Source organism: Eubalaena glacialis, chromosome 9, assembly GCF_028564815.1.
Source record: "Eubalaena glacialis isolate mEubGla1 chromosome 9, mEubGla1.1.hap2.+ XY, whole genome shotgun sequence".
In the NCBI taxonomy this organism is placed as follows: domain Eukaryota; kingdom Metazoa; phylum Chordata; class Mammalia; order Artiodactyla; family Balaenidae; genus Eubalaena; species Eubalaena glacialis.
Window position 1 is genome coordinate 21,136,191 of NC_083724.1, and position 27,950 is coordinate 21,164,140.

At 39.2% G+C, this 27,950-nt stretch overlaps 1 non-coding gene across 1 annotated transcript; it reads left to right on the forward strand.

Annotated features, from left to right (window-relative positions):
- The first annotated feature begins 15,522 nt into the window (after positions 1-15,522).
- Positions 15,523-15,595, forward strand: TRNAQ-CUG (transfer RNA glutamine (anticodon CUG)). The gene has a single exon. It is a non-coding gene; the product is annotated as a tRNA-Gln (tRNA).
- Positions 15,596-27,950: the final 12,355 nt, after the last annotated feature.

The window sequence follows — 27,950 nt, forward strand, 5'->3', positions numbered from 1 at the left end:
GGAGGATGGAGTCATCTTCCCTATGGCTTCAGAGTTTATCAATGAAAAGGAAGAGAAACGTTAAGTGTGGCGGCATCTCTGGTAGAGGAAAAGCCACAAACTAATGGGTCCCCAGACTAAGCACATCTTCAGGGAAGACAATAGACTCAATTAAGAATGAGAGTCATGAAAGAAGGCAAATCTCCCAAACAAAACATAATTGAGCGGAGAGATGAGACCTGATCCCATAAATAACCCACCGTAATTAGAACATATCAACAGTTCCTATTAAAGAAACATCAGGCAGTCAAGTACTGGAAGTCTGGGAAAATTGAGTTCTTAATTAAATCCTCATCAGAATTACTAGTACCCATATCTTCCACATTCCATTTCCCCAAGTCTCAAGTGTAGGTGCGTCAGGAAATGGCTTGGTTCCCTGTAGTCACATGAAATGAATTCTTTCTCTGTTCAGTCTTAACAAGGACTGATACAGAGGCATTGGGTCCTAATTCTTAAAACACTAACCTTCAAAGTTGAATCTCAGTATTCCCAGAGAGGAGCCATGCATGCAATCTTCTTTTTTTAAAAAACGAAATGTTTATCTTCTCTTAATAGGACTCCTCTATTGAACACCCTGCGTTGGTTCCCTAATGTCTACAGAATAGAGTAGGAATTCCTAGGACTTGGAATTCCACTCTCTTCCCCATTCTTTACACATGGTTTATTTTTCATTGGCCCCCTTTTTGGCTGATTCAGTCTTCTCAGCCTGGAACGTCCTTTCTCTCATTCTCTGCCCACCAAAATCTCACTAGAATTCCACTATTTTACTGAAAATAATCTTTATCAAGTTCACCAGCCATGCTCACTCTTCAGCCCTTCTCAGTAGAATTTGAACTGTTGGGCCAGTAGCCCCTTCTAAGAAGATGTTTCCCCTAGATTCTGTGACTCCATACCCTCTTGGTCTTCCTCTGAATTCTCTGGCCACCTCTCCTCAGTCCCCTGTCAACTCTTCTTCCTCTCGCCCAGTCTAAAGAGTTGTGCCTCCCCAGGTCCTTTCCTTCTCACTGCATCAATAACCTCCTCCACACTCCGCCTCTACAGCAATGACTCCCAGTTCTGTATCTCCAGCCCCAATTTCTTAGTTCCCAATTAGTTCCAGATCCATATATCCAACTGCCTAATGACATCACCAATTGGACATCTTGCTGCATCTCAATCTCAAAATAGCCAGAATCTTCTAGAACTTCCTGTCTGCCCCAACTCACCCCCTTCACCACAATGGCTCCTCCTTCTGTAGGCTCTGGCTCAGTGAGTACCACCCCCAAGCATTTCACTACATCCTCAGGCTCAAAACCAACCTTTTCTCAAGATATCTTTCTTGATACTTCCCTCACCCTCATCTCTCAAATCCACATCCTTCCAAATCAGGGGTCATCAAACTTTCCTCAAGGACTAAATAGCAAATATTTTAGGCTTTGAGCACCATGTGGTCTCCAGTCGTGACTAAATACCAGGCTCTCCCTTGTTTTAAGGACCAGTGCTGGTCTGGTGCAGAGTGACTGTATTATAAGTCATTTCAAACAGTTTATTTTAAAATACAGATGACAAATGCACATGATTCCAAATTTTAAAACACACACAAATAAAAACCCTGCCCCCAGCCACTTGACCCCTTTACCAGAAGACTGCTATTACCAGTTTCAAGTGTATCTCTGCAGAGATAATTTATGCATACATAACATATGCAAATGCTAGCATATGATACGTATGGTTTTAAGCCTTGTTTTAAATGGAGTTCTCTTCTTTTATCCTTACAATCTACGTTGCAATCTTATATGAACATTTTATCTTCTCATTACTAAACCTTAGAGTTTCCCCCTTTTTTCTCTTATTATTTAAATTTTAAAATTAAAAAATTTTCCAACACCTACACAAAATTTTAAAAGTAATATCACATATAATCATAAACCTACCACGCAGCTTAAGAAATTAAATATTGCCAACACAGTTAAATTCCCCTTGTTTATACCCTTTTGGAACCACCTCAACTTCTCTTCCTCCTAGAGGTAGCCACTATTATGAATTTGATATTTATCATTTCCAAACAGTTCTTTATGCATGTGTTATATACGCTGTGTTCCTAAGCAATTGTATTTTTTTGCATGTTTTAAAGAGTCATAGTATCAATCTATGTATGTTCTTCTGCCATTTTCTTTTGTCATCTTAAAATTATGTTTGTTGGATTCATTCACGTCGATATATGTAGCTACTGGCTCTCTAAAAGCCACTGCATAGTATTATATTGTGTGACTATTCTACTATTTCTTTATCCTTTTCCTATTGATATTTAGGTGGTTTCTAATCTTTTGCTATTACAACATTGCTGTGAAGATCACTTTTATAAGTGTCTCTTAATAGACAGAAGCAGTTTTTCTAGGCTTATATCTAGGAATGGAATTGCTGGCTCGTGGACTATGTACGTTTCTAACTTTCTAAATGTTGCTCAGTTGTTCTCCGAAGTGTTTTACCACTTCACACTTCTGTAGCAGTGTATGTATGGGTTCCTATGATTTCACCCTCTTGCCAGTACTTGGTGTATTAAGCTGTCTTGGCAGCGGAGAAGACACGCTCAAATGGGATAATTAAGGAGAGTTTAATAAAGTGCATAGGTATTTAGAATTATTTTGTTTTCCTTATGAATTGAACTTTCTGGCATTGTGTTTTCATCCTTAATTTGACCTTCATAATTCTCTTTTTCCTAAAAGTCTCTCTTGTTTGATATTAATACAGTCTCTTCAGCTTTCTTTTGATTAGTATTTACCCGGTATATATTTATCCATCTCTTTGGTTTCAACTTTTCTGCATACTTAAATTCAGATATGTTTAATACAGAGCATAGTGCCAAATTTTTAAAATCTTATATGACACTCTCTGTCTCTTAACTTGTTTTTAATTCATTTTGATTACTTAGCATCTTATTTTTTTTCCTGTTTTTCCTTCTTTCACACTTATTTTATTCTCCTTTTAAAATTTTTAAAAAGAGGTATATTTTGTTCCATTTTCCTTCTAATGATTTCAACTTGTGTGCACTACCTCTACTCTTGTATTGGTTATCCTTAAAATATTAATAGATATTCCTGACATAAAATCTTAAAATGTTCAATAGCTCTATCCTTCTCCTTCAAAATACCAAGAACCTCCCACATATTACATGTTATTGCTGTGAAATATTTTAACATCTATCTTGTAGCTCTACCCTCTAAATTAGGCATTATTATTGTTGTTGATTTATACAGTCAATTTTCAAAAACTATTTATTCACATATTTACCAATTTCTTGCTCACCATTTCTTCCTGCATATCAGACCTTCTTTCTGGGGTCATTCTTCTCTTACCTGAACTACATCCTTTAAATTCCTTTAGTGAAGTCCTAACTTGTGGTAAACTCAGTCTCAAAATATCTTTATTTCATCCCTATTCTTGGTACCATAGTTTCACCAACAATGTAATTGTGAATTGATACTAAAGATATTATTCCACTGTTTTCTGGTTTCTATTGTTTTTGAGAGTCAATAGTTCGTCTACTTATTTCTCCTTGGGAATATCGTGTATTTTTTCTCTGGCTTCTTTGAAAATATCTTTGTTTTTGGTGTTCAGCACTTTCAAATTGCTGTGTCAAAGTGTAATTTCTTTTTATTTGTCCTACATGGGATTAGTTGTACTTCCTGACCATGAAGAACAGCTATTTGATCAATTCCAGAAAATTCTCAGCCATTGTTTTAAAAATTATATGGTGAATATTCTTTCTCTTCTTTCCTATAGAACTTCAATTGGACATATATTAGTTACTTATATTCGCTTTCATATTTTTCATGTCTTTGTACTACATTTTGGCTAATTTCTTCAAATCTATAGTCTACTCATTAATTCTCTCTTAACTGTATCTAATCTGCTGTTTAATCCATCTATTGAATTTTTAATTTTACTAATTCTATTTTTCACTTCTAGGAGTTCTATTTGAATTTTTAAAAACATGGCACATTATTTTCACAGTTTCTGTTTTTAATTCTCTTCTATTTCTATAAATATTCTCTATTCATTTTATATGTGACATATCAAATATCTAAAGTACTCATGGTACAAATACTGCTGATTATGGTTACTGATTACTCTGGATCATGGTGGATTTCTCACTTATTTGATCATTTTTAATTGGAGTCCTTATTTGGTTGATTTTAATCTGTAGGCATGATGAGAGACTTGGATTGAGGATGTGCCCTTACAGAGAGGACTTGGTTTGCCCTTGCCAGGCATCCTGGAGAACTATGAAACTGGATTTATTTTAAATTAACAGAAAACTTGCTGTCTTTCTGCTCTGAGGTGACCACAGATACAACTTGGAGAATCCTGGAAAGGAAATAACTAGAGACAGGGAGCCCCAAATTTGATATACAAACTCTGCTCACATCTCTGACTGACCTTTGAACACATGCATGTAGGGTGTAGACTTCAACTAGCCCAACTAAAGATGACAGAACAGAAGTGAGATTTGAGCTTCTATCCACTGAAGTTAATTGTCCGCTAAAATAGAAGCATGAACACTCCTAGGAGGGCTCTAATAGTATCCAGGATCTCCACAGCGTAACATTCATGATGTCCAGGATATAATCTAAAGTTACTCAATATACAATGAACCAGGAAACTGCAACCCATTTTTAAGGGAAAAGATGATCAAGAAAGACCAAGATCAGGATGATCCAGATGGTACAATTATCAAACAAGGATTGAAACATTAAAATTATGCACAATGTTATAAAGGAAATGTGTTCACAATGAATAAAAGGATAAAAAAATCTCATCAGAGAAATAGAAAATATAAAAAATATTAAAAAGAATCAAATGGAATTCTAGAACTGAAAAACAAAATATCTGTATTTTTTAAAATTGTCCCTGCATGTCTTTTGCCCACATTTCTATTGGGTGGATAGTCATTTTCTTACTTATTTATAGAAACTTTTTAAACATTAAGGAAATTAGCCTATTGTCTGTTGTATGTGTTGCAAAATTTTTGTTGTTGTTGTTTACGTTCTGACTTTGTTTATAGTTTTTTCATGCAGCAATTTAACATTTGTATTTAGTTGAATTTAAAAACTTTTTATGGCTTTTGACTTGTGTCATTTATAGAAAAACCTTCCACCTGCTGAGGATCCAGACATAAAAACAGAAGACTTGATGTGTAATTTAGAAACCGAGGAAAATACACAATATAATGAGGGAAATTTAGAATAACCTGACCAGAGTTTGGATGGCATTGCATTGTCGCTCAGAAATGCCAGTCGCCCTGCTACCATAACCAGGGAAGTGCCAATGAGCATTCATAACCAATAGAGAAAAACATAGAATGTATCTATTTGCTTATTTCTTTTTTTTTTTTTACTGTATATTTTCACTTATATGTGGAATCTAAAAAATAAAAAAAAATAAGTGAATATAATAAAACAGAAACAGCTTCACAGATACAGAGGACAAACTTATAGTTACCAGTGGGCAGAGGGATGGTGGAGGGGCAAATAAGGGTAGGGGATTAAGAGATATAAACTATTAGGTATTAAATAAGATACAAGGGTGTGTTGTATAGCACAGGGAATATAGCCAATATTTTATAATAACTTTAAAATGCATATAATCTATAAAGATCACTATTTTGTATACCTGAAACGAGTACAATATTGTAAATCAACCATAATTTAACAGAAAAAAAGTCTCTTTCCCCAAGCAAACGTCTTCTCTTGTTTTTCTGTTTCTGTTGAAGGAGTGATTTCTCTTAGTTATTTTTTGCAACATTTCTCTCCTATATAAAAGTATCTTCTATTCTTTGCTCCTTCATATCCAGTGGATGTCAAATCCTATTGAATGACATTTGATACATTTTTTTCATATGTCTTGTCTTTCTCCTTTCAACTAAAGCAACCTTATTTCAACTCTTCTTTACCTATACCTGACCATTAATGTAGCCTCTTAATTGATAGGTGCTTCAAATATCTATCTCAATCCATTCAGAAACATATTACAAATTTTCATTCAAGAAGATAAACCCTTTTCTCTGATGTTATAATACAAAAAGTTGGTGATTGGTTTTAGAAAGGGAATCTGGTCAACTAATTAGGGTCCTCATATTTCTTTGTTTTTTTTTAACATCTTTATTGGAGTATAATTGCTTTACAATGTTGTGTTAGTTTCTGCTGTATAAAAAAGTGAATCAGTTATATGTATACATATATCCACATAACCCCTCCCTCTTGCATCTCCCTCCCACCCTCCCTATCCCACCCCTCTAGGTGATCACAAAGCACTGAACTGATCTCCCTGTGCTATGCAGCTGCTTCCCACTCGCTATCTATTTGACATTTGGTAGTGTATATATGTCAATGCTACTCTCTCACTTCATCCCAGCTTACCCTTCCCTCTCCCCATGTCCTCAAGTCCATTCTCTACATCTGCGTCTTTATTCCTTTCCTGCCCCTAGGTTCATCAGAACCATTTTTTTATTTTTTAGATTCCATATATATTTGTTAGCATACAGTATTTGTTTTTCTCTTTCTGACTGCACTCTGTATGACAGACTCTAGGTCCATCCACCTCACTACAAATAACTCAATTTCATTTCTTTTTATGGCTGAGTAATATTCCATTGTATATATGTGCCGCATCTTCTTTATCCATTCATCTGTCGATGGACACTTAGGTTGCTTCTATGTCCTGGCTATTGTAAATAGTGCTGCAGTGAACGTTGTGGTACATGACTCTTTTTGAATTATGGTTTTCTCAGGGTATATGCCCAGTAGTGGGATTGCTGGGTCATATGGTAGTTCTATTTTTAGTTTTTTAAAGAACCTCCATACTGTTCTCCATAGTGGCTATATCAATTTACATTCCCACCAACAGTGCAAGAGGGTTCTCTTTTCTCCCCACCCTCTCCAGCATTTATTGTTTGTAGATTTTTTGATGATGGCCATTCTGACCGGTGTGAGATGATATCTCATTGTAGTTTTGATTTGCATTTCTCTAATGATTAATGAGGTTGAGCATACGTTCATGTGTTTGTTGGCAATCTGTATATCTTCTCTGGAGAAACGTCTATTTAGACGTCTTCCACTCATTTTTGGATTGGGTTTTTTTTTTTTTTTTTTTGATATTGAGCTGTATGAACTGCTTGTATATTTTGGAGATTAATCCTTTGTCAGTTGCTTCGTATGCAAATATTTTCTCCCATTCTGAGGGTTGTCTTTTCATCTTGTTTATGGTTTTCTTTGTTGTGCAAAAGATTTTAAGTTTCATTAGGTCCCATTTATTTATTTTTGTTTTTATTTCCAATTCTCTAGGAGGTGGGTCAAAAAGGATCTTGCTGTGATTTATGTCATAGAGTGTTCTGCCTATGTTTTCCTCTTAGAGTTTTATAGTGTCTGGCCTTACATTTAGGTCTTTAATCCATTTTGAGTTTATTTTTGTGTATGGTGTTAGGAAATGTTCTAATTTCATTCTTTTACATGTAGCTGTCCAGTTTTCCCAGCACCACTTATTGAAGAGGCTGTCTTTTCTCCATTGTATGTTCTACTCTTTTATCAAAGATAAGGTGACCATATGTGCATGGGTTTATCTCTGGGCTTTCTATCCTGTTCCATTGATCTATATTTCTGTTTTTGTGTCAGTACCATACTGTCTTGATTACTGTAGTTTTATAGTATAGTCTGAAGTCAGGGAGCCTGATTCCTCCAGTTCCATTTTTCTTTCTCAAGATTGCTCTAAGATCAGGAACAAGACAAGGTTGCCCACTCTCACCGCTATTTTTCAACATAGTTTTGGAAGTTTTAACCACAGCAATCAGAGAAGAAAAAGAAATAAAAGGAATCCAAATCAGAAAAGAAGAAATAAAACTGTCACTGTTTGCAGATGACATGATACTATACATAGAGAATCCTAAAGATGCTACCAGAAAACTACTAGAGCTAATCAATGAACTTGGTAAAGTAGCAGGATACAAAATTAATGCACAGAAATCTCTCACATTCCTATACACTAATGATGAAAAATCTGAAAGAGAAATTAAGGAAACAATCCCATTTACCATTGCAACAAAAAGAATATGATGCCTAGGAATAAACCTTCCTAAGGAGACAAAAGACCTGTATGCAGAAAACTATAAGACACTGATGAAAGAAATTAAAGACAATACACACAGATGGAGAGATATACCATGTTCTTGGATTGGAAGAATCAACATTGTGAAAATGACTGTACTACCCAAAGCAATCTACAGATTCAATGCAATCCCTATCAAGCTACCAATGGCATTTTTCACAGAACTAGAAAAAAAAATTTTACAATTTGTATGGAAATACAAAAGACTCTGAATAGCCAATGCTTATTTCTTTTTTAAAAAATTAATTAATTTATTTTTAAATTTTTGGCTGTGTTGGGTCTTCCTTACTGCACGCAGGTTTTCTCTAGTTGTGGCAAGCGGGGGCTACTCTTAGTTGTGGTGCGCAGACTTCTCATTGCGGTGGCTTCTCTTGTTGCCGAGCATGGGCTCTAGGCGCGTGGGCTTCAATAGCTGGGCTCAGTAGTTGTGGCTCACGGGCTCTAGAGCGCAGGCTCAGTAATTGTGGCACACGGGCTTAGATGCTCCACGGCATGTGGGATCTTCCCAGACCAGGGCTCAAACCCGTGTCCCCTGCATGGCAGGTGGATTCTTAACCACTGTGCCACCAGGGAAGCCCCCAATGCTTATTTCTGAAATATAACTTTTTACTGTGGAGATACGGAAGAACAAAAACTTTGATGTCTCTGGTGTGAGGGAAAATAAAACAAAACAAAAACCTAGCTGCAAGAAACCATCTTTCATCCATTGAAGTTTAAAAAGAAACTGTGGAAATTTTTGATGAAAATGAGTGCACACACACACACACACAGAGCGAGAGAGAGTTTGGCAGAGTAAAATGTAATGTTAAAAACAAAGAGAGCAAATGATCTGTAGCTTCCTCCATAAGGCCAGATTCAAAGTTTCCATGCATGGCTGATATTTGGTATTGGTTTCCCTAATACCTGTTCAACTTCCTTCCAGCAGACTTTCCCATATTATAGAAGCCAGAAAGCTAAACACTGCATTTCCCAGACTCCCTTGCAATAGGATTCTGAATGTGATTTAAGTTTTGCTAATTAGATGTATCTTATCAGGGCCAGCATTTTGGACACTTGCCTTGGGCCCCCAGTTTAAGGGGGCACCAAAATAGTAATGAAAGTAAATAATATTTTAACACAGTTTTTTTTTTTAATTCAATATTAAAACAAAAATTCATGATGAACAAAATACCAAAACTTTCAACAAAGGCAAGATCAGTAATAGTGCCATGGCAAGCCATATTGGAGCCTGAGGCAAAAGAAAAAATTAGTAATACTCACCTTGTCTTCCTTGTATGGTCCTAGACTTGATTTAGGAACCATGTTAAATGTGGAGAAGAGCAGGTACCAGGCATCTATTCTTCACTGGTCAGATCCTTCTTCACTGGTGCAGATTTGAGCAGAGGCAAGATAGGTCTAGAGCAGCTTTTCAATTTAGCAGAAACAGCTTCCTGCTTGTAGCCCAGGTAGCAAGTTTCTGAAGCATGTCTCTAAACTTGCTTCCCGTAGTGACAAGAGCAACAGCTCCCTTGGTGGCCCAATTCTGCCATCTGGCTTTGGCTGTTGCTTTTGGAGGCTCATCCTAGGGTTTGTATCCTCGGATTTCTCAATTAACTGTGTACCAAGTTTTTCTGTTTACAACTGGCTAGAAAGGATTTTGTTCTCTGAAGACAGACCCACCTTAGATGTCTTAGAGAGCAAATGCTACACCCTTTGCTGTAGATAAAGTCAAATCTTTTGGGGTTAAACAGAAACCAAAAGATGCTGCTATGGAATGACGTCATTAATATAACGAATGTACTTGGACAGTGGGTTGAAAGATTGAGGATATTTAATCACATTAGCCTCAGTTTCCTTATTTATAAAATGGGGGTGATAATTCTGGTTTCATAGGGTTTTTATAAGTATTACATGAAATAATATATACTTAGTCTGGGATCTGATCCAGAGTAGGTGTTCAGTAAAACTTTTAGGAATTATCAATATTTATTTCCCTTACGTTTGGGTAATATTTTAGGTGTTAAAAATTTAGCCATTTTTTAAAAAGTTTTTGGCCACGTGGCATGCAGGATCTTAGTTCCCTGACCAAGAATCAAACCCTCTCCCCCTGCAGTGGAAGCGTGGAGTCTTAACTACTGGACTGCCAGGGAAGTCCCAATAATTTAGCCATCTTATTCATCTTTTGTCCCTTTATTTATAATGGTTCTGGGTAAAATTTCTGGATGGTAAAATAACTAGTGACAAATTTTCAGTATTACCTGATCATTTTTTTAAATCAGGATAGTATGAACTAGAAAAAAATCAAGAGTATTTGTGAAGATGAGATCAATTCTATAGTGGTCAAAGCTTGAGTGAGAGATCTCTTATCAAAGCTGCTGCAAAATATGAGCACAGCAGTAGCTACTGCATCAGTCACTAATGATATTTTGCCTAGAAGTGTTTTCCACTCAATTTTTTCAGTATGTTGGTGAGGCATTAAAAAAAAAAGCAACTGTTGCCAAAAATAGCAAAGTTTGATTCATCATCTTTTTAGCCAAATATGTAATGAAACAGGAAGTAACTTTGAAAGCCCTCTTAACTGCACTGATATACATTTGTTTTAGTTATGGTGGGGGAGGGTGCTAGATTTAAGAAAGGAAATTTACTAAAAAAATATTGGGTAAGCCCACGGAATCTCAGGAAGACCTGAAAAAAAGGCTCAGAGTGTATGCAGCTCAAAGCAGCACCCCAAGTCAGGTTGTAGAAAGGGTCTATGGAGACATTAACAATACAGCTTCTCCACAGACACCATGGCTTGTACCACTGACCCCAGTGGCACTGGACCCTCACACTGCTGTCACTGTGCCCCTAGAAACTGGATACGGCTACTGTGGCTGCTACCAATGGTAGCCGTACTGGATTTTTTTGAAGTCCCTAATTCTTTATATTGCTGGTTTCTAATTCAAAGTCTGGGGTTGTGTATCTGACCATCAAAAGCTGGGTAACATACCTATACCCTAGCTGCAAGGGAGGCTGGGAAAGTGAGTTTCTGCCACTCATCTTTTTATAGTGGGAGGCAGACTCTGTCTCATAAAGATGAAGCTCTCCGACTATGTATAACAGGATGTAGAGTGTGATTAGGACCCTAAACTGAGCATGAAGAGTTAGCACTAAGCACCCTGAATTCTAAAGAGCCAGGAACAACTGGGGTGGGACACCCCAATCAGGGTTTATTGAAGAGGCAGCTGGAGAGGTTCAACCTCACCCTCATCTAAGCAGCCTTGGAAGGTGGAGATAGAGGAAATTATTGAAATATGTATTTTTGACCTAGTGGGAAGGACAGTGTTTTGGCCCCTTCTGTCCACTCTTTGGGAGAGAACAGGATGCTACTCTTCCATCCCCAAGGCAAATGGTAAGGAAGGGCACCAAGAGGTACACTCATAAAGAGTGAGGGTGCCTGCAAAGTAAGACCAGTGTTTCATTTCCCCACTTGATAGTTACTCAGTCAGAAGACTTGCTCATATGCCCTTTGATCCTATTTGAGCAGGAAGAAGAGAAGAGAAGTAGGGTGGAGAGAAACAGCTTCAGAATTTCCAGTGGATCACGTAGATGTTGTGGGTGGTGGCCAGGGTCTTGCCATCTTGCAAGGACCCCACCTGAGAGGAATGCCCACCAGGCAAGAGGACCCTAGCAGCAGCAGGAGGAGGTTGTGGAGTGTACCACCAGTGGGCATTGACCTTCATCATGGTCACCCAGAGAAGCAAGAACAATCAACCAAGAAACGACCATAGCCAAGATAATTAGGGAAAGAGAAGGTTCTCTCATCTCTGGTTCTCCTCTCTGTCCACAGTACCAGAGGAATCAGGTCCAAAAGGAGAGCAGGAGGAAGTACCCAGAAGTGGTCCTTGACCCTCCTCCCCATACTCCAATGCTGGAGCACGAAGAGGAGGAGAAAGCAGACCACGCCTGCCCACTTCAGGTCCCCAGGTCCCAGGTCTGGCTGCTATGAGGTGGGGGAAACATTGACTCAGAAGTGGGCTTGGACTTGGACTGACTTCTAACAGCCACAAGAGGGACTTTCTGAGATGACAGTAAGGGATCTGCTACCAGGGGCAGAAATAGGAGGGAAATAAACCTCTTCACATCTTAGTCCTGCAGATTCACACTGCTCCACACACCTGCTACACATTGGAGGGGCTTCAGATCCTGGAAGGCAAAACCAATGAAAACTGTCCCTTACAGTCTTGAATTATTAGTTTTCTCTATGGACAGACATAAGGTCAGAAGGAGAAGGGATAGAATTTTGGGAAACAGGGTTCCCAGATACATATTATCTAAAAATATCTAAATATTTTTAGATAATAAGTATTATCATCTAAAGGCAGATTTTTTTTCAAGCAGGTCACTCTCAGACAACAACCACAAAGCAAAGGGAATTATCTACTGCCCAGAACAAGTCTGAGAACTAGATGAAGAAGGTTGACAGTGGGGAGGAATATCATGCAGTGAAAATTGCAGCATTAATGGTAAAATAGAGACCTTCAGCCCCGATCAGATTTCTTAACTGGGACCGTCCTCTGCTAAGCTTTGCCCTGAGAGAGGAGGAGGGGATGACCAAGGATCCGTGAGGCAAGTGACCTGACCTCTTGGCAGGATGGGGCCCTAACTGAGAATTTTCCGAGGTCCCCCTGAGAACATTGCACCACAACACCTCTTTAACCACTTTCTGAGCCTCTCCCCTTGCAAATCACTGATGAGGCTCATTAAATAAACTTAAAAAGGAACCCTTGAATCCACATAGTAGTGTAAGTCTGGATCCTTAAAATACTGTGACTCTAAGACAGAGAAGAGAACTGCGCTGGACTTTCACCCGACGGGATGTCATCGCACTTCACATCAGCCGCTGTCCCTGGCGCTGCTGGACTCAAGCTGTAACGTGCACTGTCTCCATGCTTGGGGTATGGAGTCACACAGGCTTGATTTTGAGTCCTACTTTGCCACTTTCTAGTCGTGTGACCTTGGGCAAGCTACTTAATCTCTCCAAATAAAAGAATATTTGACTAACTCTTGGCACGACGATCCCTGGCATAGAGGAAACGCCCAGTAAGTATCAGTTATGGTTGTTATCGAGAACGACTCTCCCATTAACATATGGGACAGGTAGGAAGGCTTCTGTGGTTGATTTTAGGTTTTCCCCCAGTGGGGAATCATTTTAAGCACTTTTATATTATAAACACAGAATAATATGGAGTAAGATACAAATTGCATTAATGTTTAGTATCAAGCACAAAACTTCAAAGGCATTTCTGCTCTGTGGGCATTGCCCCTACTGGAGAGGTGAGGGTGAAGAGGACAGCTGTGTGGGTCAAGTTCATGCTCACTTTCCTCAATCATTAGGGAGATTTGGGAGACAGGTTTGTAGAGCACAGATGGAATCCTTACGGTGACCTGTTACCATAGCCTCCATTTTAACGACGTGGAACCATGGATACTGAGAGTTCAAGGTCATCCAGCTTTAAATCCTTTTGGCCTATCCCAAAACGCAGTGCCTTTGCCTCTGTATCGTGTTTGGATCCTCTGTCACCCCTGCCAGGGCCAGCTCCAAAACTGGTAAGAACAAAGGTGATTCTTTGGTCAAAGTTTACCAAATGCTTTTCTTTGCGTGTCTAAGATTTTCAACCTCAGTCCCCTCCTTTCCTTGAACATTCTTTCTTTTTTCTTGCAAATAAGCAAAACGCACTCTTTTCCTTAAAATTCTGCGTGTTCAGCCAGATATTTTGGGGCACTTGGGTGGATTGTAATGCAAATGCCCTTGATTTTCTTGGGACTCTCTTTTTCTTGCAAATTTCAGTGAGTGATAGGCCCCCTTGAAATATATGCACTTTTGATAGATGAAAATTCCCTTTTCCCTTGTGAAATGTGCTTGGCAACAGCTACTTCCATTTAGTGGGATTTGCTTATTAGCTCAGTGTCATGCGGGGCTCAGCTGAGCAGACCTGTAAGATGAAGTGAGGACCCGGGGCTGGGGCCTGGAGACGGCCATGGGATCAGGGTCCCGGAGGAAAGGGACCAAGATAAGGGAGCTAGAAACTGGGGTCTCCACTTCAATCAAGAAGCAAGAATTGGGGTGACCTGGAGGTGAATAAATAAGCACAGAGCCCAGGTAAACAAGGGTGAGAGACGGGGGTACTGATGAGCAGAAGTCAGAATTGGGACCGATAACAGGGCAGCTGCTGCTTATTCTGTCCATTATGTTGAAGCAGCTGCTGCCACAAAAGCCAGTACATTTAGAACCATACTTGCTTATCTGTCAGGGTCCTTGGTGGAGAGCAACCTGCGGCCACCTCCACTGGAATTCTTGGGGGCATGAACCAGCTCCGTGCAGTGGTTTTCTGCTCCAAAGAGAAATGTATTTAGGATTGTGGCTGAGCCAGCGGCCCCTTCCAGCATCATGGACCTCTCCCAGTGTTGTCATGTTCAGGGGACTTGGGGGATGTTCGCCCAGAGAAGGATAAGACAAGGAGAAAACGCAGAGCTGCTTTGAGTGGAGACTGCAGGAAGGCAGCTCTCAGTTCTTTATAAGGAAGAATTCTCTAATCAGAGCAATGTGGGCGCTGAAGGAGAGAGGAGCTTCCTGTCACCAGAGGGGTGCAGCCTCCAGCAGGGTTTCCTCTGCAGAGCGGCGGTTGGACCAGATCACTGCTGGGGTCCTTTCGTCACTCAGATGCTGTGAGTCAGTGTCCGCCCACGTCACACCCTTGAGGGACACTCTTCCACGGCTCCCACTGCACTTGGGGTCACACCCTGACTCCTCCATTCCCAAAATAAAAGAGACATGAATTTACACAATGGAAAGGTTCCCTTTTTGCCTGGGGAAATTGACTAAGAAAAGTCAACACTAAGACATGTCTTAGTGAAAATATTATATGTTCAAGTAAAAGAAAATACCTTCCGAGCCTTCAGATATAGAGACAAAAGAAAGAAAATAATCTTGGCATCATACTTCTCAACAGCAATGTATAAGGCTAGTCATCACTAGAGTAACACATCCAGGGAACTCAAGTATATAAAAGTATGGAAAGAAGGAATTTCATCTGTCCTTCAATATGAAGTCTAAGAAAAATAGTTCTACACAGTAATCTTGCAAAAATTTATAGAATATGGTATTCATGAGTCCTTCCTGAAGAATACACTAGAGGAATAACTTTAATCAACCAGGGGATGATTGAGAAACATTGGTCAAAAGACTCATTTTGATCACTGAATTATTTAACCATGGATCTATGACTAAAACTTAGATTTCCACAAAAGTGGAAGAATAGTGTGTAAATACCCTATATTCTGAGGAAGTTGAAATTATATAACTAGAAAGGGGGACAGAGGACTTCCCTGGTGGTCCAGTGGTTAAGACTCCGAGCTCTGAATGCAGAGGGCCCGGGTTCAATCCCTGGTCAGGGAACTAGATCCCACGTGCGGTAACTAAGAGCCCACATACCGCAACTAAAGAGCCCACATCCTGCACGTGGCAATGAAGATCCCGCGTGCCGCAACTAAGACCTGGCTCAGACAAATAAGTAAATATTTTTTTAAAAGGGTGGGGGGACAGGAGAGAGAAAAAAGAAAGTAGAATAAGTTCATTATTGCTGCATAGCTAATAAGAATCAAAGAATAGCATTTAAAGTCAACAAACCAAACAGCAGTAAACACAAGTAAAGAAAGGGGGACTAAGGACACCAAGTATTAGTATGAACATAACCACTAAAACAAAAACACAAACCTTTCTAAACACCAGAAGAAATGCAAACACAAAATGAAACAAAATTCAAGTAAAGAAAATAGAATACATAGCAAAAGCACACAATAAACATAAAGTAATGTAACAGAACTATTACTAAACTTAAATCATATTGATAAGTGTAAATAGGCATAACTTTTATTAGTCAGGATTCTCCAGAGAAACAGACCCAATAGGAGATAGATAGATAGATAGATAGATAGATAGATAGATAAATAGATAGATAGACAGATATTTATTATGAGGAATCAACTCATGTGATATGGAGGCTGAGAAGTCCCGCAGTCTGCCATCTGTAAGCTGAAAGCCAAGGAAATTTGACAGTGTAGTTACAGTCAAAACCTGAAGTCCTGAGAACCCAGAGAGCCAATGGTGTTAGTCCCAGTCTGAGTCAAAGGCCCAAGAACTAGGAGCACCAGTATTCAAAGACAGGAGAAAATGGATGTCCCAGCTCAAGCCGAGAGAGAATTTGCCCTTCCTCTGCCTTTCTGTTCTATTCAGGCCCTCAATGGATTAGATGTCTACCCACATTGATGAGGACAATCTCCTTTACTCAGTCTGCTGATTCAAGTGCTAACCTCTTCTGGAAACACCCTCACAGTTACACCTGGAAATAATATTTTACCAGTTATCTGGGCATCCTTTTGCTCAATCAAGTTGACAAGTAAAATTAATCATCGCAAATGTTTCTATCTTAGTCTGTTAGGGCTTCCATAACAGAGTACTTAGATGGGGTGACTTATAAACAACAGAAATTTATTTCCCACAGTTCTGGAGCCTGGGAATTCCAAGATCAAGTTGCTGGCAGATTCAGTATCTGGTGAGGATCCATTTCCTGGTTCATAGATGGCTGTCTTCTCACTGTGTTCTCTCACATGGCAGAAGGGTGTATCTTTTATAAGGGCACTAATCCCATTTATGAGGGCTCCACCCTCATGATCTAGTCACCTCCTGAAAACCCCATCTTCAATGCCGTCGCATTGGGGGTTAAGTTTCAGCATATGAATTTGGGATGGGGACACAAACATTCAGTCTATAGCACTTACCTACTAGAAGAAAAAGATGTTCAGATAGGCTTACAAAAACACATATTTGAAACTGATTCAGGAAAGGTAAACATAAAGGATTGGGGCAAAGTATACCAGGCAAAAAGAAAACTAATACCTTGACCTAAAACAAGGTTAAAAAAATTTTTTTTAATTAAAAAAAATAATAAAGCAAGGTAAAATTCAGTCCAAAAAATAAGTAAATAAATAAGTGAGATGATGCAGAACACTTGATAACGTTACAGGCTGCAGTTCAAAATGAAGATGTAAAGCTTATGAATATCACTGCACCAAATAATACTAGCAATCTTCATAAAGCAGAAACTATGGGAGATGCAAATTGAAATGTACAGAAATCAATAATGAAGGGAGATTTTAATACACCTCTCTCACTTCAAGAAAGATGAAGTGGACAAAATATGAATATGGATAATAGAACTTCTAAGCAACATAATCAGTAAAGTAGATCTTATGTATATGTATCAAAATTTATACCCTGATTGATAATTGAGAATATACCATCTTCTCAGGTGCCCGTGAAACATTCACAAAAATTAACAATACATGAGATCATAGTGAAGAAGTTAGAAATTTCCATAAAAATAAAAACAGAGAGAATAAACAGATACACAAACAGTTAACTAAAACATGAAAAATAAGCAGAAAGAACAAAACAAAGAATGCCAAGGAAGATATAGTTATTGAATCAGAAGAAATTTTTAAGATCTCTTGGCACAATTTTATTCAAAGCCTAGATGAAATTTTAAAGCCTAGATGAAAAAGATACTTTTCTGGGGAAAATGTCATTTGCAAAATTGACACAAATGGAGATAGCTTATATAGATCAATTTTCATAATAAATAGAGAAAGTTGTGAAAGAAGTAACAACACACCCATAAAATTTCTAGGTTCAGGTGCTTTCAATGCTTTCTACCATTCCTTCAAAAATCAGATAATTCCATAGTATGAGTGTGTTTCATGTTTGGTAATTGCAATCATTGTTGCTTTTGTCGTGGTCATCCATGTACAATGCTTGGTGTCAGTCTATTTATCTCTTGTAAAAATAAAATACAGTGTGTGTGAAAAAAAAAAAACATAACTATTTTTATTAAAATTCTTATATAAAAAAAAATCAGATAATTCCAATGTCATTTAAGCTGTTTCAATTAACAGAAAAAGTATTCAAACTTCCGAATTTTAATATAAAGTGAAAATAATATTGATCTCTAAACCTGATAAAAATTGTGCGAAGAAGAAATCTGCAGGTCAACCTCACTTGTTAATGACTATACAAAAATCCAAAATAGAACTTTATTAACAGATCCAACAACACATTTAAAATAACACAAGTGACCAAACTTTATTACAACAATTCAAGGATGGTTCAATATTAGGAAATTAATATAATTCCAAATACTAATAATTATAATAAAAATAATATTATCATCTTCATAGATGCTCTCCTTAGATAATATAACTTAATATATCCAAAGGTAATATATATAAACTTAGCCTAATCACAGTGAAAATACTAGCACTTTTTTTTCCTGGAACTAAACAACTTGATTTTAATGTGCACATGGAAACAAGCAAGACCATCGAGGAAAAACCAAAAACTTAGAACAACAGCAAGGGAAACTAGTTCTCCCAGATGTTAAAACATACACGGAAGCCTCTAAAATCAAAATAGTATGGAATCTGTCATAATTTGACAGATACATCAATGGGAGAAGATTAAAAGACCAGAAATAGACTCACCACAAGTGGAAAGTTGATGTTATTAAAGACGGAACCTCAAATCCTCAGAAAAATATGGACATTTAAGATAAATGATATAGGACAACTAGATAATCATTTGGGAAAACATAAAGTTAGAGTCTTACATCATACTTAGATGAATTCATGGATGGATAGAGAAATGGATGGAAGGATAAATATGTGATAAAGCATAGAGTAAAATGTGAGTGGTAGGTGCTGTGTAATGGATGTTCACGATAAAAATCTTTCAAATTTCCTAGATGTTTAAAATTTTCATAATATACATTAGAGGAAAATGGAGGAGGTTTTTTTTAAGGCACAGATGTTGGCTTGAAAGGGTCCCCATTTGCCAAATTAGGACAATTCAAGCATCAAAACCAATAATAAAAATAATGGATTACAACAGAATGCATTAATTAAAAAAAAAAAATCCATGAGTCCTTAGTGAATACTGAGAGAGAAAGGGAGACAGAGAGAGAGAGAGACAGGGATTCAGATGCTAATACTGGAAGTGACTATTACTCCAACTCCTTACTGTGAAATTTGGTAATGAAAGAGAAAGAATTAAGCCCCTATTTGATCATTTTAGAATGATCTATAGTCTATGCCAACTAGTTGATGGAAAATACAAGGGATAGAGGGGAAAAGTCAAAGCATACTAGAAGGAAACAATCAGAAAACTCCAAAATGTAGGACGTTCTACAAGACAGAGGCCTACTATTTCCTAAAGTCAATAAAAGCCATGTGTGAGAGATGTCTCAGATTAAAAGAGATAGAAGAGATATAACAATCAAATGCAATATATGAATCTTGATTGGTTCTTGGTTGGGGGAAAATTATAAAAGACATTTTGGGGACAACTGGGAAATTTTAATGTAGACCGGATATTAGATGATAATATAGAACTATTGTTAATGTTCTTCGGTGGAAAATGGCGTTTGGTCATATAAGATAATTTTCTTATCTTTAGATATATGAGGGATAAAGAATCATTATGTCTGCAACTTCTTTCAAGTGCTTCAGCCAAAAAATTTTTTTAAAAAAGACAGATGGTTATATAGGTCTAGATTGATAGACAGATAGATAGATAATGGATAGATGGATAGATAAGTAGATAGATAAAGCATATATGGCCAGATGTCAACAACTATCAAATTTAGGTGGTGAGTATACAGGTGTTTCAAAAACACTTAGGCAGTTTGATACATAAATAATGCTCAGCACTTTTACATATGTAATTGTATTCAATTCTCATAACCTCCCTGTCAGGTAGGCATTACTCTCTCCATTTTATGAATAAATAAATGGAGCTACAACTCTTGACTAGTGTCACAAAGTGTAACTCAAACCCAGATCTGCTGACCTCAAGACCAGAGCTCGTTAAGCAGCAGCCTTATCTACAAAGGAACTAGGCAGAGTTAACGATCACAACTCAGAGAGAACCATACAGAAAATGTTAAATTAAAATCACTCCAAGTCTTTTCCAAGCATTCGCAAGAGAGGGCATAGGGCAAGCAGAAGGAGGAAGACTGAAAAGTGGAGTATGTTCTGGAAGAGCAATTGTTCCTGGCTTTCGGGGTTGGAAGAATGAGGTGAGGAACTGAGCTAGAAAGGATAGCTGGGCTAAGTCATGGCAGGCCTTGAGTGCCATGCCAAGAGGTATGGGCTTTCTCTGGTTGGCAGTAGGGAACCATGGAAGGTTTATACACAGGCAAAGGACATGGTCAGATAGTGACGTGTTCACTGCTTTCTTCCTTCCCAGAGGGAGACCATACTAAAATAAACGCAAACAAACAAAACCTACAGAAGGAATTGGAGCAAATTTTTGATGTTTTATTTAAGAACTGAGCATTGGTCAAGTGAAAAAAAACCAAAAACCTTAACAAGATAAAAAATTTATGTACAAGGAACTACTCAGTGGCTTATAATTACCCTTAATAGAGAGGGGGGAAATGAAAAGCTATTTCATAAGAGATTGAAACTCCAGGGTACTCAAGGTTTGAGTATAGGCAGAAAGCCCTCTTGGTACCTTGGTTCTTTAATTAATGGAGTGTTTCTATGATGGCAAGGCTTCATGGGGAATAGTCACTTTCTATGCCGGTTGGGGCACTGGCCATTATCCAAGGGCTTGCGGAGCCAACAAGCCTGGGGAGGACCCTTCTACCCTCTTCACCACACCACTGAGCCAGAGGCCAAGATTAAGGAGATAACAGAACCAGAGTCTTTTAGACTTGGAAAAGCTAAAAAGGTCCCAGAGTTCTCATTCTGGCCCTTGAAATCCACCTCATCATCTCTATCAAGGGATTATCTGCATTTTCTTCTCCATAAAACAAACAAAAGCAAACAAAGTATTTATTGTTCACTTATTTCTGATCACAAAACTAACACATGTTCACTGGTAATTTGGAAAATACGAAAAGGTACAAAGAAGAAAATAAAAATCACTCATCATTTTACCACCCAGAGATAGACAGCTATATACTTTTTACAAAATGTAATCGTATTAAATATGCTATTTTGTAATGTGCTTTCTTCACCTAATAATATATTGTAAAATTTTACCCATGTAGATGAATAATCTTCTATGATATCATTTAAAATTACAATTTAGTCCCTTTTTGTTGGACATTCCATTTGTTTACAATTTTGTAATTATAAATAATGCTATAATAAACACCCTTGAACACAAATCTTTTTGTGAATTTTGGCTATTCCATAGAAAAATAACTTTTTAAGATGGAAAATCGTGTGTTTTTCCTTCTCTGTGAGTCATGTTGTCCTGTAACTCCCCACCCATTATCAGTGGCATTTATTGCTTCAGGGGGGAGGCATTGGTACCATCTAGAGTCTAGACCAATCAGTCATTGCCCAACTTTAAGTCAAACTAGAGTTTTGAGGTCATAGCAAGATAGTAACCTTGAAAGACAGGTTTTGTTGAGAAAAATTAAAGTTTTAAGATCTTAAATGCTTCATTACTGTTAAGAATAGAGCCTGGAAGTATCCAATTATGAATTTTTCCATAAAGTCATATTATAGAAAAGATGATGGGTATCAATAAGGTAAGTCCCCATCAGGGGGAAAGGGAGGAAAGAATAGAAGAGAGGAGGATGTATATGAAGGAGAGAGTCAAGTGTCCTGGCTCCTCCTTCAGTGTGTAAGCCCTAGGATGGGGGCTGGGAAGGAACAGGTGGTAGAAAGGTCCCATATGTTATCGGTTGAAAGATGAAGCAAAGTGCACGTAGGCCTGTTTTACTTTTTATTGCTCTGGGAGGCAACACCCTTATAGGGTGACCCTCCACCAACACGGGGAGCTGCAAGGAATTCTGGTGTGGTCTAATTAGGCAGAGAGAGGCCAGTTCCCTTGGTGTATCGTGTAGGGGATCCAGAAGTTCCCATGTCCTAGAAGGGAACACAGCTGAGGGGACTGGGGTGTAAGCTCACCACCGGTGCCCACAATGAGGGGCTACAGCAGGCGGGCTACAGGATGAACCACTAAATCTGGAGATTAAATAGTATTGGGGCTAAAATAGAGGGAGTGTAGTACCAGCTGGAGCCACTGAAGTAGGAACCTGGTTAGCAGGAGAAAATGGTGGAACTTCCTGGGAGCAACCATGAAACATTTCCAGGGCACTATCCTCTGTATCGAGGTGGCTTGTCCCTCCTATCCTTGAAGCACCGGTCACTGTCCTTACCTTTTTTTAAATTGAGATTTAACTGACCTATAACATTGTGCAAGTGTAAGGTGTACAACATATTGATTTGATACATTAATAGCCATTGTAGCATTAGCTAATGCCTCCGTCACATCACATAATTATAATTTTTTCTAGTCCTTAGCTCTAAAGGTGCTCTGTCTGATAGAACTCAGGGTCTGATCTTTTGACACTGGAAATGTATCCACCACATACCAATGGATGCTTTCCTTGCCACTGGAGACCATCGTAGGAAAGAGAGGAGACAAGTAGCCTCTTCTTGAGCGGTGATGAGAAACTCACTGTCCCCAGAGAAATTTACTCTACCTGTGCTCATAACAAAATGTTTTTTCTTAATATTAATGGGCTTTCCATTGGCCTATCCCTGTGTTCTAGACAAAGATTTACAAATATGTTTTATCTCACGTGTCAACTCCATTCAACAGGTGGGGAGAGTTTGAGGCACTGTATTGAGAAGGATTCTGAGGCTTGGTCTGGCTTTCTATATAGGAGGGTGTCTGTGATCAATTAGTGATGTTGTTATGGACTTGAGAGGAGTGTATGATAGCACTTGGGCCAGTTATCCCCCCTCCCTACTCTAAAGCCACATAAAATAAAAGTAACCCAGCTTTTACATACTGGTACTGCAGTTATGGAGACTGGGCTTACTTTCATCCTGCCCTCTGTTCAGTTAAACATCCCTGTTTTTTAACTTGTCCCTTAAGCTATGTGGTTTCCAGACTCCTTGTTAGCACTGGACAGTTTATTACTGCCCCCTTCCCCCTACCATAAAACAGGGCACACAGAAACGTATTCAAGCCCTAATTCAGTGCTGTTTACACACTGACTAAGTATTTATGAGCACCCAGCCTGTTCCAGATTCTCTCTTTGGCACCAGTGTGAACAAAGAGGGAGATCACAGCTCTGAGCTGTCTCAGAGTAGCTTGACCAGCGAGGGTTAGTGTGAGATTGCCACCTGCCCTACTTCAGTCATAAGGAGTCTGTTAAAACATCCTGAACGCTCAGCTGATGAAACCCCTGAGGTCTTTGCATGTCTACTACCATGGAGCCCCGTCACCCCGACCCTGGACCTCTCCACTGGGCTGGAACTCGGGACAGGGCATCCCTTTCAACCCCTGTCCATTCCATCTTTTCAGCCTGGCCCATCTCTCCTGGCTATTGAGGTTCCACTGACTCCAGATGCTGCCATCCACCATGTGCATTCTCAGGCCAGTCCTCATGGACAGAAAGGGACTCAATGTGGCTTCTATTTCTAACAAGATGGAAAAGCAAAGCCAGCCTCACCACCAGAGGGGCCTCACTGCAGTGAGTATATACACTTCGTCATCCTTGGTCATCCATCTCACACACCCTCTGAGGGTCCAGCAAGGTTGGGAACCCACAAGCATGTGATAAATTCCATATTCATCAGAGTTATTGCACATCTGCTGTGTGCCAGGCATACATATGTGTGTACAAAGATCTTAGACCTGTAGAACTTATGTTTTAGTGGGGGCAGTGGGGGTAGGGAGACAGAAAAGAACCTAATAAATTACATAGTGTGTGAGATGGCAATAAGGACGTGGAAAAAGAAACTGTAGATTTGAGTGCCAATGGAGAGATTGCAGTGTTCAATATGGTGGTCTGGGCAGGCATTACTGAGAAGGTGACATTGGAGCAAAGACTTGGAGAGTGTGAGGGGGTGAGTCATGCGGACAAATGGAGTGGGGCGCGGGGATGATCCAGACAGAGGGAACAGCAAGGAGGTCAGTGTGGCTGGAATGAAGCAAGTGACTGGGGGAGTGGTGGGAGATAATGTCAGAAAGGCAAAGAGGGCTGATCATGCAGGGTGTGTGGTCCATGGAAGGATATGGAACCTTCTCGGGATAAGATGGGCAGCCATTCTGGGCATGATGTGGTCTGCCTTATATATTTAAGGGACTAGGGTGAAAGCAGAAGACTAAGTCAGGGAAACTGGAACTGGAGCCCAGAGCCAGGCATGACCTGTCCAAGGTCACCCAGGAAGTAGACAGAAGCAGGAAGGGGACCAGTTCTCGAGACTGTTGCTACCCAGGGCTCTTCCCATTGCCCCTCGCCACATCAGGTGCCCCAGCCTTCAGATCAATAGTCCAGCTGGTCAGAGGAAATTCAAGCCAGTCCCCAAACCCTGAGTAAGACTTTCATGAAGAAATGGCGAGAGCAGCTCTGTGATTACAACCTTAATTTTGCTCTGATTCAATACAGCTCTCCCCTCCGGCATGATTAGTCAGGTACCATTACCATTTTGTAATGAGATTAATGAGAGAATTCATTCAGAAGTCATTATCTTACCTAATAATGACCTTACTGATTACTGTATCTCCTTCAACTAGGTTACTGATTTTGATGAAAATATAATAAATATAGCTTGCAGCACCTGGAAATTTGTTCTCTGCCTGGAATAGTTCTGAGGTGAAGACTTATTTTTAAGAATTTCTTGAAAGTGATTAAATATTTTGGTTCTCCTGAGGCAGTATTTCTGTGTTTTCACAGATGACATTTTTGAAATGTATGAAATATTTGATGATAAAATATTTAATAAGCCTGGCGTTCATATTTTTCAGACATCTGTTTCTACTCTGAGACTGTCTGAATGTGATTTTACATGAAATTTCTATTTGCATGTTGTGTTGGTTTAAGAAAAGGGCTTGTGCTATGCATGACATATGCGTCTCATAAAATAATGAATGCCTGTGCCTTGCAGTCCAGAAGATATTGTACAAGAAGCATTGTGGTCTGCATATTAAAATGCATCTAAGAAGATCATTAAATAAAAACAGAACCATTTCCAGGGGGAATAATGCAACTCAACTCTTATTAATTGAGAACCTATTAGGTACAAAGGTACTATAGAAAATAAAGGTTGACAAAAAATGAGTCTTGTCCTCAAGGTTCAGATTCAGTAAAGGTTTATTAAGCTCCTACTCATTGCCTGCTGCTTTTAGACCCGTCATCTCATTTATGAGAGTGGTACAAGGACTTAGGTTTCTGGACTCAAACATAGGGGTTTGAAGCCCTGCTTTATCTCTTCATAGTCATGTCACCTTGGGCAAGTCACTTAACCTCTCTATGCCTCAGTTTCCACATCTGTAAAATGGGGATAATAACTAACTCCTTGGTTTGTTGCAAGGCTGAATAGTAAAATGAGAAAACAGAGTCTAAGGGTTAAAAGGTTTGCTCAAGATCACAAGTCTAGTAAGTAGTGAAGCTGGGAGTCCCAGGCCCTCAGACTTTGAGTTTCGAGGCTGTTCTATTGTGACACCCTGTCTCTTATCTGTGAAGTTCAACCTTGCTGTGAAAACAGAGCAAGCTTCAGTTTTGGAACTTGATGTAAGCGCTTATGTGAGTTTCATAAATCTAAATAGCTATTGTATGATACCCGCTTCGCTCCCTGTTCATCTTAGTCCACGCGTCACCTGTAAAGATGGATGAGTAATTTGGAGGCTTGATTGATGTGGGTTTTGCCTTACGACTTTCCTCGAAGTTAATGAGAGCCAAGCGGTCCCAGATCCATGAATCACACCAGCTGGAAATGCTCCATTTAGAGTGAAAGAGAGAACAAAGATCAACAGGATGCTGGGAAAACAGTCACACTCAGGGCTGTGCATTGGCTCCACAGTGAAACTCCACATTTGGAAGTATGTTGGGGGTGCTCAGAGCACTGGAGTTGGAGTCAGATCTGGTTCCTTCTGTGCCACCAGTCTTGCTGTGGGATCTTGAATGCAAGTCATTTCTCTTTATGCGTTTCTGGTTCCTTAACTTCCCCACAGGACTGAGCAATTAGAACATTGCTGATTATTGAGTGCCTACTCTGTGTCAGGCTTACTCTAAGTGCCTCACTAGAACACACACATTATCTCATTTAATCTTCGCAAGGACCTTATGAAGTATCATTAGCCACATTTTGCAAATGAGGAAACTGAGGCACAGAGAGGTTAAGTAACTTACCCAAGGCCACCCAGCTAGAAAGTAGCAGAGGCAGGATTTGAATGCAAGCAGGCAGACTCTGGAGCCCTGGCCCATAGCCTCTACCTATATTGTCTTATGGGTATTAAAGCGCTTTATGCACATGTGAGGTTGTCATTACCATTATCATATCACTCATTGTATTTTGATTCAGGTTCTCAGTGAGAAAGGAAATCAAAGAAAATGAAATTACTTTATATGACAGTGAAAGACAACTCGGAGGACAGATGTGACAGACACAGGCATCAACACACTGCCTCATAGTTGTCCAAATAGGGAAAAAGAAAGAGAAAGAGATGAGATGTAACAAAGCCAGGGAAAGGGGCCCTGCAGAAACAATTTATAAAAGCTAAGTAAGAGACAAAGCTCTAAAGAGATATTGATCAACCTCCATCCTTGAGTTTCTCTGATTACACCCCCATATACAAAACTGAGTGGGGAAACTCCTGGATGGGACAAGTAGGTGACATCGTGCCATTTGAAATGTGGAATGTCAACAAACAGTGACATTGCTCAGGGCTTGTTAAAAATGCAGAATCTCAGGTTCAACTCCCAAAACCTACAGAATTATAATCTGCATTTTCACAAGATGCCCAGGTGATTCCTTTGCACATTACAGTTGGAGAAACCACACTCTAAAGCCACATGCCAACAACTTGGGGGACCATGCTGCTGAGCCAGAAGTTAGAAATTGTGACCCAGGAAGCAGGTGACAGATGCCTAGTTTATGTTTTTTCAAAGGCAAAGGATGCAAAATCATGGAAATTAAATCACAGAAAGTATGGGGACATGTAGTAGATACACACATATGGGGTGAGCCCTGGCATTTTTACCAGGGTAATGAGAAGTCTGAGTTCAGAGGCCCCATTAGGATTCAGACTGACTGGAATCTCATCTAAACCCAGACACTGCTGCCCTGCGGGACTTTGGAAAAAGCCAGATTAAGGAGTGGACAGCTGGACAGCTGCCCAGCGCACAAATCCGTGAGGGCAGCTAAAGGATCGCTGGAATAAATTGGTGAAATGGAACGTGGTTCCACTTCCACCAAAGTAGACAGCGCCCTCCAGTGGAAAATAAAAGCAAAACATTCCTCTGAAGCACAGTCCTGTTTTCAGTGGACAAGTCACGGTGGCCTACAATTTTATAAAAGTCCTTTCCATAAAGTCGGGCTGTTTTCTGGAAACAAACGGCTTATTTCGTTATCTAAATATAAAACCCTTTAACACACCTACCAAAAAGTTGTACAGTTTAGCCAATCGCAAAAGAAAACTGAAGAGTGTATAAGAACCACACAAAAGTGGGGAATATTTGGAATGTTTGGCAGGTATTTTTCAGAATGTTGACACCACTTCTGCCTGAGGAGGCAAATAATTAAGGAAATTTCTTTATCTGTACAATTTCTATTAATATGAAGCAAATCTCTCTTCCCCTCTTGAAACAGATGTTAGGCAAATATTTAAGGGCATTGGTTTGGAGGGTTACTAACTAAACCACCAGCCTGGACCACTGATGGTCCTT